Source organism: Puma concolor, chromosome B1 (genome assembly GCF_028749965.1).
Source record: "Puma concolor isolate L17-30 chromosome B1, mPumCon1.1.hap2, whole genome shotgun sequence".
NCBI classification, from domain to species: domain Eukaryota; kingdom Metazoa; phylum Chordata; class Mammalia; order Carnivora; family Felidae; genus Puma; species Puma concolor.
This window is the reverse complement of record NC_141670.1, coordinates 103,615,405-103,629,108: the sequence shown is the minus strand read 5'-3', so window position 1 is coordinate 103,629,108 and position 13,704 is coordinate 103,615,405. Positions and strand designations below refer to the sequence as shown.

At 40.9% G+C, this 13,704-nt stretch overlaps 1 long non-coding RNA gene across 1 annotated transcript; it reads left to right on the top strand.

The window, feature by feature from the left end:
* The first annotated feature begins 7,757 nt into the window (after positions 1-7,757).
* On the top strand, positions 7,758-12,831 carry LOC147581786 (uncharacterized). The gene is made up of 2 exons (XR_015250253.1): positions 7,758-8,103; positions 12,230-12,831. It is a non-coding gene; the product is annotated as an uncharacterized LOC147581786 (long non-coding RNA).
* The last annotated feature ends 873 nt before the right edge of the window (positions 12,832-13,704 follow it).

The window sequence follows — 13,704 nt, the reverse complement described above, 5'->3', positions numbered from 1 at the left end:
TGGTGCCAAGGACTCCAGAAGCACCACTTGGAATTTAGTTCAAGCCACCTACCTGGCCTCAGCTCATCCATCCATGAGCATCTTTGGGTGAGAAGGGGAGGTGAGGCCACTCTCCTCTGGAGATTTTGCCCTGTTTGCCTCATCACTTTGGCATTCCAGTTGTGATCCTGGAATGCAGAGAGCATTCCAGTGGCTCCTCGCTCATCCTTGCCCTTTATATTTAAAGTGTGTGTAGTATCCTTAGGGAAAATAAGTCCAGATTTACTTTCAGAACCTTTTCCTGAGCCAACTGTGCTATATTATTAGAGGACTCTAATCTCCCCTTATTGAGATTCATGTGCTCACCAGAGAATACAAACAGAGATTCCTCAGGAGATTCTTAGCTTTAGATGTCCTTCCACTCTATTTATTCAAAACAATATTTTTATTTACCCAGTAAGATGCAAATCAACTTCCTTACCAGGAGATGGGAATGTAGGTCTTGGATAAATAGGTAAAAAAGATTGTCGTAGGAATCTTTCAGACAGAATGTTTTAAGCTTGATTGAAATCTTCAGAGCTGTTAGCAATAACAAGCAGTAAAATACTCAGCCTACTTATAAAAGTACAAGTATCCTGTCTCTCTTTTTCTCTTTCTTTGCTGAACCCCCAGCGCCTAGCAGAGCGCCCAGCACTTAGTAGCTGAACATTGAATATTGTGAAAGGGTGAGTGAATGGATGAATGAATCCATTGTGGTGTGGGGTTTTTATGTTTAACAATGGTTGCTATTAACTGCAAACCATTGATATTCAGAATGATGAGGAAGATTGAAAAAAAATTAAAAGGAAACCTTGTAAGAGAATTTTGTCAAAAGAATAGATAATATTCTCAGACAAGGATTCTGAATTCCGGAGAGGACTCATCCTTGGGCGGGTAAGGTTTTGTTTTGTGATCTTATTAGTTTGTGACCTTGGAAAACGATTTGATTTTTCCTAATTTGGGGTGGTGGATAGGATGAGATGAGATCATTTATTTAATGCCTAAAAATAACAGGAAGACTGGTTTCAATTTCTCATCCCTCATTCTGCCAAAAACTCTCACCACTAAACCCCACCCTCATCTTCCATGCTGATGATTCAGTCCCCACCCATCCCACTCCAAAACCAAAATTAAGTCCCTATGAATCCGTTGCCCGACTGCTACAGGCCTTTCCTATCAAAAGCTAATTTCTCAGCACTGACCCCCACCCCCACCCCAGCCTGCTCCCCACACCTGGGGTCAGTTTATGGTTTATCTGGGGCTTTTCTTTATTCAACAGATTTATTGTGTCAGACCCTGGCATAGTGAGTATACAGTGATTAAAAACAACAACAACAACAACAACAACAACAACAACAACAACAAAACAGATACACAGGATCTATCCAGTTAGAGCACTCAATCCAACAGAATAAATGAGATGACACAGCAGAATCCCATTAACATTCGGGCAGAGGTCAGAGAATAGGAAACAGGCTCTTACAAGGAAAGCCTTTGTGGGGTGGGTATGTGTCCATCCCGGAAGTCAGCCTAACCAGGATTGAGGCATGTGATGGGTGGAACTACAGTATTCCTTTTTTCCCCTTTATGCAATCTTACTACTTGGATAAGATGAGAAAGGATATGCAGGGAAGAACAACTGAAGAGGGATTTTGCCTGAGAAAGGGGATAAAGAGGGAAAGGGGATAAAGAGAATTCACCGTCTGAAGGATGCTGTAATTGTCACCCTCACACCCTGGACGCTGCCATTCTCCTCTAAAATCTTCCAATCTGATTCCCCCTTGCTGGTAGCTTCCTCCTGTCCTCCACATTCCCTCACCACCCCAACCACATCTCCTATTACTCTCTGACATCATGCAAACTTCTAGTTCCTCTCTTTTCACCCAGCCTCCCAATCTTCCTCCTGCTTCCACTGTCTTCTCTGCCCAACCCCTGGCCTATCAGGAATCATAACAGCCACCATCTTGTCATTATTCCCACCCTCCTCAGTCCAGCCTACCGTCCTCATGTGTCGCGCTGACCTGATCCCACCATCACCTGCCCCGATGTATGGGCTGCTGAGTGTCACTGGACACAACCAATCATACCACAGATTGGCCCTGCAGCAAATTTGGGGTCATCAGTCTCAGTGGGACCCTCAGCATTTCTAAGCAACTCTTTAAATATGCTCCTGCTCAGTTTTCTCCTGATATTGATTTTAGTCTTTCACTGTTCTCTTTAAGATCCTAACCTTCCCCTTTCTCCCAGTAGATGGCCTTAATTCCTACTTAACAAGCCTACGTGTCCTGAATTCTCAACCTTCTCCTACAAACTCATGTGTCCACACTCTTTCTTACTTCCTTTCTCGCTCCGAGAGTGAGAGGATCTTTTTCCAATCTGAGGCTTAAGGTTCATTCTCCAGAATTAGGATCTTACTCTTACCTATATTTAAATTTTTTCCCCTCCACTAGCTTCTTACTCTCAGCCCAAATTAACAAAGCTGTTTACATCAGGACTCTCTTAGTTTCAAGTGACAGAACCCAACTCAAGCTAGCTTAGGTAAAAAAGAGAGATTTTTTTTTAAGGTGTCTGGCAGGATTTTTAACTGTAAACAATAGAACCCATTCTAACTATCATAAGCAAGAAAAATATTTTTTTTTACAGTTTATTTATTTATTATGAGAGACAGAGAGAAGGAGACAGAGAATCCCAAGAAGGCTCCATACTGTCAGCCCAGAGCCCATCATGGGGCTCCATCTCATAAACCATGAGGTCATGACCTGCCAAAACCAAGAGTTGGATGCTTAACCAACTAATCCACCCAGGCACCCCAGAAAGAAAAAAAATTATTAAAGGATTTTAGGTACCTTGGCACAATGTCTGGCAGGATTAAGAAATGATCCTTGGTGGGCATGCAGGCTGGACAATGCCCAAATCACACTGCCAACTTCTCCAGTGGAGAAGCTACTGCTGGTAAACTCTCCATGCATGAGACAAATCTGTAAGAAGCTCAGATCTATTGCCTCTGAAAGCTTAGATCTCTCCACCCTATTCTACCAAGAACTCTAAAAGGTGGATTTTGTGGAATGTTTTCTGTGCTTACCTTGCTAGAGTGGTCACACCACACACACTACTGGAGTGTGGGGCACCATCCACACCTCTTTACAAGGTCCCCTTATCCACTGTGGATGAGAAGCCTGGAACTACATTTCCCAGAATCCCTTGCTAGCATTTGTCAATGAGAAGCATTTGCCAATATTTGGAAGGCAGTAGAGGTGAGAGTTGCACTCAGAGGCATGGGCCAGACAGGAAATTCCCAACAAGTTCCTGAAAAGGTCTGGTGAACCAGTGGCTCCCAGTAGAAAGCTGCAGAACAGGACAGTTAGTGGACTTTCTGAGGATTGCTGTCACTTCCTAGCCATCTCTTGAGAATCCCTACTGTCTTTGGCACTTCAGACTCAGCTATTCAGTGGTAGTTTCCCTGATCTGTGCTGCTGTTTTTCTAGCAGTTGGTGAAGCCACTAATACCCTATATTAAAATTTTCACAACTGTACTAAACAGAGTGGTTTTTCTTTTCTTAACTGAACCCAGACTGATACGGTGAGTTGGAGCCTTAGCAAAAATAGGCATGCTGCTGCATAAGTTTGGCAGTTACAGTAAAATAATGTAAAGGACATGTCATCAGCAAAACATACCGGCAGACATCAATTTGAGGGATGTCTGGGCAGGGGTGACTTCTCAAATCTCCCCAGGTTTCATGGGAGACATGCCTGGATTCGTGGTAATGGTATTTTTTCTATTTAGGGTGAGACCCTGCCAGATCGATCCAACAATACCACTGTGACACCACAGCATATTACCTTTCCCTTTCCCAAACCACATGGCTCTAATCTTTAAGCTCTGAATGATTTCTTTTTTCTGCCACTATCATTAGCCTGCTACTTGGTCCACGATTTTCCTATAAGATACACAGTTGCCTTGCAACCATACACAGTGTTTAGTAGCCAAGGGGGACTGAGGACAGGCCTGGCCCAGCCCTGATAAAGTTACCCTCTCCTGAATCAATGTCCCATGGTTGGTTCTGAGTGGTAGAACCTAATCACAGGCCCTCAACTTTATGGAAGCAGGAAACTGCATTCCCCCATTAAGCTCATAGGAGGAAAAAAAAAAAAAATGCCAATAAAGGGAAAGTATGCCGGATGACATGCACATAGCTCTCTGTCTCATTTTTTCTCTCTCCATAGACCAGCTTTCTCCTTGTGGCAAGAACATGGCTGCAATTATCTCAGGATCACATTTTTCCACCTCCAAGAAAGCTTTCTTTCCCGAGTTCAACTTGGAAAAATCTGATTGAACCAGCAAGGTCACAGATCCTAGTCACAACCCCCGCTATAATCACATGATCTGTGGGAGAATATCATAGAAGAGATTATTTTTGTAATCATGGTTTCTCAACCAGGGCACTATTTTTTTCTTTCTTTCTTTTTTTTTAAGTTTATTAATTTTTTTTTTTTTTTTTTTTTTTTTTTTAGTAATCTCTACAACCAACATGGGGCTTGAACTCACAACTCAGATATCAAGAGTCGCATGCTCCTCCAATTGAGTCAGGCCGGTGACCCTCAACCATGCCACTATTGACATTTGGGGCCGGATCATTTTTTGTTTGGGGGGACAAGGAAAGCTGTACTATGCAATACAGAATGTTTAGCAGCGTTTCCAGCCTCTACCCACTATTTGTCAGTAGCACCTCCCACACACACATTGTGACAAACAAAAATATCTCCCAACATTGGCAAGTGTCCCCTGCGGGGCAAAATTGTCCCTACTTGAGAACCACTGATCTATATAAGGGATTCCTTGCTGAGCCAGAGCTCTGGATTCCACTTGTTACCGAGTCACCCAGCCTGCAGCAGGCCTACCCATGGCAAACTATACTTCTAAATCATCAAATGATACTAGACACATTTATCTACCTGTCTGCTAACTCACACCGTTGCAGGATTTTTTTACCTCAACGCCCGGGGTGCCGTTGTCACACTGCTTCGAGGAATGAAGAGGGGGACACAGAATAAAAAGTTTTATTAGAGTACAAGGTCAGAAAGTAAGAATAGTATGAAAGCTCTCTTTACAGAGAGGGGACCTTTGAAAGTGAATACCCGCGACTATAGGCAAGGGTCCTTGTTTTATAGGATTTTGGTGGGCCCGTCTCCTTGCCCCGTTCCTTCTCAGGTTCTACCCTTATTGGCTAGGTAACTCAAAATGCCTAGTCATTCCTTTTTGACTGGCTAATTTTCATTGTATGAGGGGTGGCCTATGGCCATACTGTTCCTTGTGGGTCATATATTTTATGCTCTACTTATTTTCAGTCAGGTCTTTTGCTTGTCACATTTCCCAGGGAAACCTGAGGGGCAGGAGGTCGTGTCCGTTGCATTCTTAAAGGGAACTTTATGCCTGAGGGAGTTTGCTTGAGGTCAGACATGCCTAGAAGAAATGTGTTAAAATAAGTATTTTTCCCCACCCAGGGACCTTCAAGCCTTAGCCTCTCCTTTTCTGCCTACTGAATCCTATCTTTCCCTATCATAATATCTCAACCAGGACATCCTTTAGCTAACTCTAACTCACCATTTTCCCTCTGAGATCAACTCTTTCTTTCACATCCCCTGGCCTGGTTAAAGACATCAGTGTTAATCAGTCACTCATGCAGAATCCTCGGAGTATTTCTAGATCCTTCACTCTCCCATCCACCACCACATGTGAGGGGAAGGATTCTAATAACACCTCTCCTTGTCTTATATCAGTTCCCTCTCCCCACTTGCTTTTACAATAGTTTTCTACTAGCCTCTTAGTCTCTCCTCTAATTTACCTTCTAAATGCAAATCTGCGGGTGTTACTCCATGCTTAAAATCAATATCTCAGCAGATCCAAATTGCTGTGGAATAGTCAGAATTCTTTAGCAATGTGAACAGTGACGTTCCTGAACTTTTCCTCCAATTTTACTCCCTCTGCTTTCTTGCTAACAAACTACTGAAAAGTTCCTGGTTTTGCATTTGTTATCTCCCCTGCCTGCCTCTACCTTCTGCCACATTCTCTTAGTTCAGGTGATGAACTGCTAGTCCTCCTTCAAAACCCATTGTAAATTGGGCACTTGGGTGGCTCAGGTCATGATCTCAGGGTTCATGAGTTCAAGTCCCATAATGGGTGAGCTCAAGCCCTGTCTCTCCCCCCCTCTCCCCCTCCCCCCACCCCTCCTGGGATTCTCTCTCTCTCTCTCTCTCAAAAAAAAAAAAAAAAAAAAACCCAAAAAACAAAAAAGCCCATTTTAAGCATATTTTCTCTTATTTTTCTTTCTTAAAATTCCTCTTAACCATATGTCCTGACATCTTGACTGCAACCTTGACCCTGGGCCACTTCTTCCCAACTAACCAGCTCCTGAATTTCTGGCCACAGAAATGATGACATTAAAAAAATTATTTGCTGTTTTAAGCTACCAAGTTTTTGGGTAATTTGTTACAGAGCAACAGATGATTAATTCAAATAGTTAGTTGCAGAAGTCAACAGGAATGAAATTCTACACCCAAGTTCCAAGTTTAGGGGGCTCAGTCTTTCTAATTTAAGCTTCACCTGGCTTTTGAACAATACCCACGAACTATTTTATTCTCCACTTTCATTCTGAAACACAGTAAAAATAATTGTGTTAAAAAATGTGTTTGAGTGAATTAGCTGCTCAATGTTCACAAAGTAATATGTAAAGGAAGAGTTCAAATTCTAGCATTATTTAATGTGGCTTTAGACTCTGAATGGGAATTGAGGGACCATCAAGACACATTTTTTTTATATTCAAATGTCTATCTTTCCAAGAATCAGAGTCTACAGAATACAGAGAATCTAATTCCAATTTTGTAGGTAATCAGAAATTTAATTTTGATTTCATAAAGAAAAATCTCTAGTATAAAGAAAAGTTCTAAAGTGTTTTAAACAGTTTACTTACATTAAAATTTAGTGTGTAGGAACAACTGAAATGGTCACCAAAATGAGAATATGTAAATAAATTGTATATTCATGTAATGGAATGGTACTCAGCAATAGAAAAGAACACAACAGCATAGAATAATGTCAAAAACATGTTGAACAAAAGAAACGAGACACAAAAAAAAGATACATTCTATCTGATTTCACCCATATGAAGTTTAGGAACATGGAAACTAAGCTACAGTGACAGAAATTAAGAGCAGTTTTTGAAGGGGTAAAGATGAGTTAAAGGAAGAACAGGAGAACTTCCTGGGAGTGATGGAAACATTCTTTATCGTGATTTGGGTAATGACTACATGTGTGTATATAGTTATCAAAACTCACAATTTAGGATTTATTTATGTTCATTTCACTACATGTAAATTTTACTTCATACTAAAAAAGACAGCATTAAAAAATAGTGCATAATACCAAAATCTAATTATGTTTCCCCGTTAGGGTAACTTCTCTTTTAGAAGAGGGATTCAGAAAACCAAACTGAAAGAGCCTTCACATCACACAAGTGAAACTAAGTAAATATTTCCAAATATTTCCAAAAACTACCATTGAAGAAAATAAACCTCAGCCACCTGAGCCATGATAAATACCCGCTGATTCTTAGCACGAGCCCCGTCCTCTCTGAAGCTGGGCTTGGGCAGAAAAACATTCAATTCTCCGCCCTTCTGAGACTGCCGGGTTCAGCAAACACACTGCGCAGGGAGGGGAGCCTCCGCACAGCAGAAAGGCCCCTGGAGCGGAGCTCAGCAAACAAGTTGAGGGCAGTGGGCAGTGGGCAGGAGTCCTGGCCGCTCCGCGTGTGATTCCGCGTCCAGGCATCCCACACGTGCAGAGGGGGAGGGGTTCTGGCACAGAAAGGAGACCAAAAGGGAAAACACATATTGACAAAGCCTTCACAGTTGTGAACCAGGGCTGCAGAGGGACAGACAGGAGCTGCTGCTGGAACAGAAAGGGAGCATTTGACACACTGAAGCCCAGGCCCGGGAAGGCCAGGGGCCTGCGCCACAAAAGGGGAAAGCAATTAAGAACAAATGCAGTGTTCTGCCCTCTGCAAAGGGGAAGGCAGAAAAAGCAAACCGGTAGGCCCAGTGAGACAGTTAAAGGCATCGTTTCGGGGTTGGGGGGCGGGGGGGTGGGGACCATTTTGTAGAGAATTCCAGCTTCTATGAATTAAATACAGACCCTGGATTCCTCACCTGGTCTGCCAGGATCCGCTTGTGCCCTGCTGCTCAATACCCTTTAGGATTCACCCTTACCTCGGGATGTCTAGTCTCAGGAAACATGATTTATAAGGGTCTTTGTGATTTTCCCACAACACACATATCACAAATGCCCCTTAATTTCTTAGGGAAACACAGCTCCAGGGCTACCAATGTTTCCCTCAGGTGGTAGCTCGGATGTCAGTTGCTTTGGGAAGTCTTTCCTAACCACCTCCCCACCCCCCCACCCCCACCAGCCCCTTCAGCCTCTTCCCCCCCACTCCAATCTGGGTTACCCTTTCTCTGGGCTCCCTGGCACTAGTACTTTCTTCCACTATGGTAAGCCTTGCCTCTGTGTATTGTGGCTGTCTGTTGGTTTTCTTTTTAACTGTTAAATATCTGAAACTACAGAAAAATTTTAAAGCGTACTTTGTTACCAATGAAAACCTTGTTACAGTTAATACCTTGTTAATTACACATATTTTAAAATAGGGATATAAAATGTTACAGATACAGAATAGTACTACCATTGTTATTCTCTGCTTATGTACCTTAGTTATCTATGTTTCTTTTTTTTTTTTTTTTAGTTTATTTACTTATTTTGAGAAAGAGAGAGAGCATGAGTGGGGGAGAGGCAGATAGAGAGGCAGACACTGATGTCTGGCTCCATCTCAGGAATGTGAGACCGTGACCTGAGCCAAAATCAAGAGTCCAATGCTGGAAACCAATGTGACAATAAATTGTATTAAAAAAAAAAAAAGAGTCCAATGCTTAAGGGACTGAGCCACCCACGTGCCCCAGTTACTTATGTTTCCAATCAAAAACAAAACACAGTATTTCTTGGTATGTTTCTAACATAATTAGTAATATACTACACATACTCTAACAATTCTTTCACTGTGTCTTGTGTTTTGACATCACATTCATAAAGAAATTAAGACATCGGAGAACAAATCATTAAAAAAACTAATCCATTTGACTACATTAAAATGTAAAAACTCTGAATTGTAAAATATTGCATAAATGAAGTTAAAAAGATAAGCTGCTGACTCTACTTCTTTTAAAAATAATTATTCTCTCAAAGACATTCATGTTCATAATTTTAAAAGTCAAGTTTTTCTAATATGTTTAAAATTTAAAAGTTTTAGGGCACCTGGATAGCTCAGTCAGTTAAGCATCCAACTCTTGGTTTCAGCTCAGTCATGATCTCAACAGTTTGCGGGTTGGAGCCCTGCCTCAGGCTCTACACTGATGGTGCGGAGCCTGCTTGGTTTTCTAAGGTCCACTCTGTCTGTCTCTCTCTCAAAATAAATACATAAACTTAAAAAAAATTTTAATAAAATGAAATTAAGAAGTGTCTTCCCTTACTTGCTTTCATTCTTCAGAAGCAGGTTTTTTCAACTCTTTTAACTTTTTTTTTTTTTTTTTCTGGAATTGGCCTCCATGTTTTTAAATAACATGCGTTTTTTTTTTTTAGGAGACTAAAAAAATACTATTGAAGACAATGATTTATGAACTTTCTTCACACACATTCTTCCTCCCTCTTTCTCCTCCATTTTGATAGATAGAACTGGTTGGAGCAATAGTCCGTGCTTACATTAGCAGGGTTATGTAAATATAATCCACAGAAGAGCCATGGTAATGTCCCAGTTTCACTTTCTTTCATCTATAACTTTTTGTTTTCCCTATTGTCTCCACTACCCTCACTGGTTTCATTGCCAGTGTGCCTTTATTTTTTTCTAAACTCCCCCCAAAAGAGGAATTTCTTTAATTTTTAATACATTCAAACTCACCAGGAAATACATACACACACATATGTAAGTATATATATGTATGTCTTTTCCCCTGGATGTATTTTCCAGATAACCCATCTGAAGCGCTCTTGTGGGGCGCCTGAGTGGCTCAGTTGGTTGAGCCTCCGACTTCGGCTCAGGTCATGATCTTGTGGTTTGTGGGTTCCAGCCGCGCATCCGGCTCTGTGCTGACAGCTCAGAGTCTGGAGCTTGCTTCAGATTCTGTGTCTCCCTCTGTCTGACCCTCCGCTGCTTGCACTCTGTCTCTCACATTGTCTCAAAAGTAAATAAATATTTAAAAATATATATATTTTTTGAAGCACTCTTGCCTTCCCATCTGGTCCAGTTGTTCCATATCTGCTGCCAGCTCTCTGCCTGGGACTTCTCTTCACTCTTATCCTGGACATCGGATGACCAACTCATCCCAATTTGCCAGGGATCGGCCCAGTTTTAAAGCTGAAAGTTCCACATTTGGCACCACCCTCAGGCTCAGGCAAATTGGAACTGGTCAATCTACCTGGACATCCCCTTGCCTCTTTCCTGGTTCAAGTCCTGTTTCCTGGATCCTATGTGATCTTCTTCTCAGTTTCTATCCTTATTTTGTGGAATCCATTCTCCAGTATTTTCCTGAAAAGGAGGTAAAAAATTTTTAAACTTGCATATCTGCAATGTCTTTATTCTGCCTTCACACTTGTTAGAAAATTTGGCAGAGAACAGAAATCAAGATTTGAAACAATTTTCCATCTGAATTTTGAAAGGATTGCTCCACTGACTTTCCATGTGGCAGGTGAAAAGCCTGGTGCTTTTCTGATTCTGGATCTTTTGTATATTTTTAATCTCTGGGAATTTGCAGGATTTTTATCTCCAAGGTTCTGAAATTTCACAATGGCACACCTTAGTGTGAGTTTTTGTCGTTGCAGGCATCACGCAGGGCATAAGTGAGCTCTCTCAATCTACAAACTCATATCCTCTATTTAAGGAATTTTTCTTCAAAAATACCCTACCCTATCTTTTTGCATTCTCTCTTTCTAGAGCTCCTGCTTACTAGAGTGGTGGGCCTCCTGAACTCTAATATTTTCCTTTTCTTTTCCATTTTCCATTTCTTTATTTTTGATTGACTTTCTGGAAGATTGCATCAAGTTTATCTTCCAGACTTTTTTCTGAGAATTTACTATTTAACTTCAAAGAGCAATTTTTATTTATTTATTTATTTATTTATTTATTTATTTATTTATTTATTTATTGTTCTCTGAATAGTTTTATTCTATAGCCTTTTCTCATTGTTGTCAGATGCTACATCTCTTCTTACCACCTGGGGAAATGAACTATCAAGTTTGTTCGTTTTTGAGTCTTATTCTGCCCCATACATAATTTCTATTTTCTTCAGGTGTTTTTGATTTGGTTCTGTTTGTCCTGGCATAAGCTTTCCTTAATTGCCTGGTAATCCTTGGCTGTCTGTGCATATTTAAAAATAAAGTAATAAAAGAACCTGATTGGAACAGGCAGGTACACATCCCGGTAGGGTGCTCTGGTGAGGTTGATTTATTATTTTTTCTTTGTTTCTTTGTTTTCGTGTTTAGCTGGCTTCCCATAGCAGACTCAACCACACTCTCACCTGGAAAGTAGAAGTTTGGCTAACGATTCATTTCTCTTACAGACCTGCAACTAATCCTCCTGCTGTCAGCACCACCTGCACCCCGATTCTGATAGTTCTAAATATTTCTGAGTTCCTATAGTTTGTTCAGCCTTCTCAGTTTCCCTTACTGTCCGCTTTGGTTTTAATTGTTAATTTCATTTTGCCACTTCCATATGCTTTCTAGTTTCCAATATTCCAATGCTGCCATATTCTCTACTTGTAAGTATTTCTTTTTTTGCCTCTATAGGTTTGTGCCTTAAAACAAAACAAAACAAAACAAAACAAAACAAAACCCTATACTGTCACTTTTATGTAATTTTGGCAGGGAGGGTATGTAGATGTGTGTTTACCATATTTCAGCAGAAGTCTGTTGGATCTGGAGGTGGCTGAGGTGAGGACTGCCTCTCATTCATCATCACAGTCTAGTGTCCAGCCTATTCTAGCATATTGCCTGGCATATATTAGGAGCTCAATAAGTAAAGTCTTAATGAATATAGTACTAAAACTTTTTTTTTGGAAATATTAACTATTGTTTTGCTTTGTTTTTCTCACCAGTATTTCACTTTCTCCTTTCCAGCTAGGCTAATCTGTCATTTTTTCAGAGAATGCTTGGGACAACAGAAAGCAAACTATTGCTGCAGTGTTTAGGAGAATTGAAAGGACTCATAGCATAAACAAAAATATTGGGGCGAAACATTGTGAATCATTGCTCTATCTCTCCCTGGAATTGGAAGACTGATCCAAAAGAGAGTCAGAGCTTAGTTCCAGGGACGCAGCAAGCCCTGTAAAAACAAAACGAAACAGGTAGTGTGTCTAGACAGTTGGAACAATTTCATCCATCTAGAAAGGCTCAGGAGCACCAGAAGTTTCTCACTCATTCAAGAATGAAAACAATGTAAATGGAGAGAGTCAGCAGATCTAAAAGAGCTGTGAGGACAAGAGTGAAGGTGAAGAAATGCCAGACTGGACCACTGAATGAAGAGACAGGATGATGCTCATGTCACTGGATATATCATGGACAGATGACAATCTCTCCCCCCTAGATTCTTTGGAACTATTTGTGTCCCTTGTTACTTAAACACAATCCTGGGGAAATCTACAAATTAACTGAGATTAAGTTTCTGCCACCCAAGTAAAATGAGAGCTCAAGATTGAAATTAAATTGGCTTATGAAAACAATATTATATTTCTACAATATCTCTACTAGTTAGTTGAAATTCATATATACTACACAAATGTAAGTACGATCACCAGATTATTTTCAAATTTATTTAAAAATTCTCAAGTTTTAGGGGCGCCTGGGTGGCGCAGTCGGATAAGCGTCCGACTTCAGCCAGGTCACGATCTTGCGGTCCGTGAGTTCGAGCCCCGCGTCAGGCTCTGGGCTGATGGCTCGAAGCCTGGAGCCTGCTTCCGATTCTGTGTCTCCCTCTCTCTCTGCCCCTCCCCCGTTCATGCTCTGTCTCTCTCTGTCCCAAAAATAAATAAACGTTGAAAAAAAAATTAAAAAAAAATTCTCAAGTTTTACACAAGAGATGATCAAATATATTAATGTAACAACAAGCTAAAGAACAGATTTATTACACCCAGCAATAGCACTACTAGGAATTTATCTACAAGATACAGGAGTGCTGATTTGAAGGGGCACATGTACCCCAATGTTTATAGCAGTGCTATCAACAATAGCCAAATTATGGAAAGAACCTAAATGTCCATCAATTGATGAATGGATAATGAAGATGTACACACACACACACACAATACTATTCAGTGATGAAAAAGGATGAAATCTTCCCAATTGCAACAACATGGATGGAACTGGAAGGTATTATGCTACGTGAAATAAGTCAGCCAGAGAAAGACAGATATCATATGATTTCAGTCATATGTGGAATTTGAGAAACTTAACAGAAGACCATAGGGGAAGGGAAGGAAAAATCAGATACAAACAGAGAGGGAAGGAAACCATAAGAGACTCTTAAATACAGAGAACAAAGTGAGCGTTGATGGGAGTGGGAGTTGGGGGAGTCGGGAAAATAGATGATGGGGATT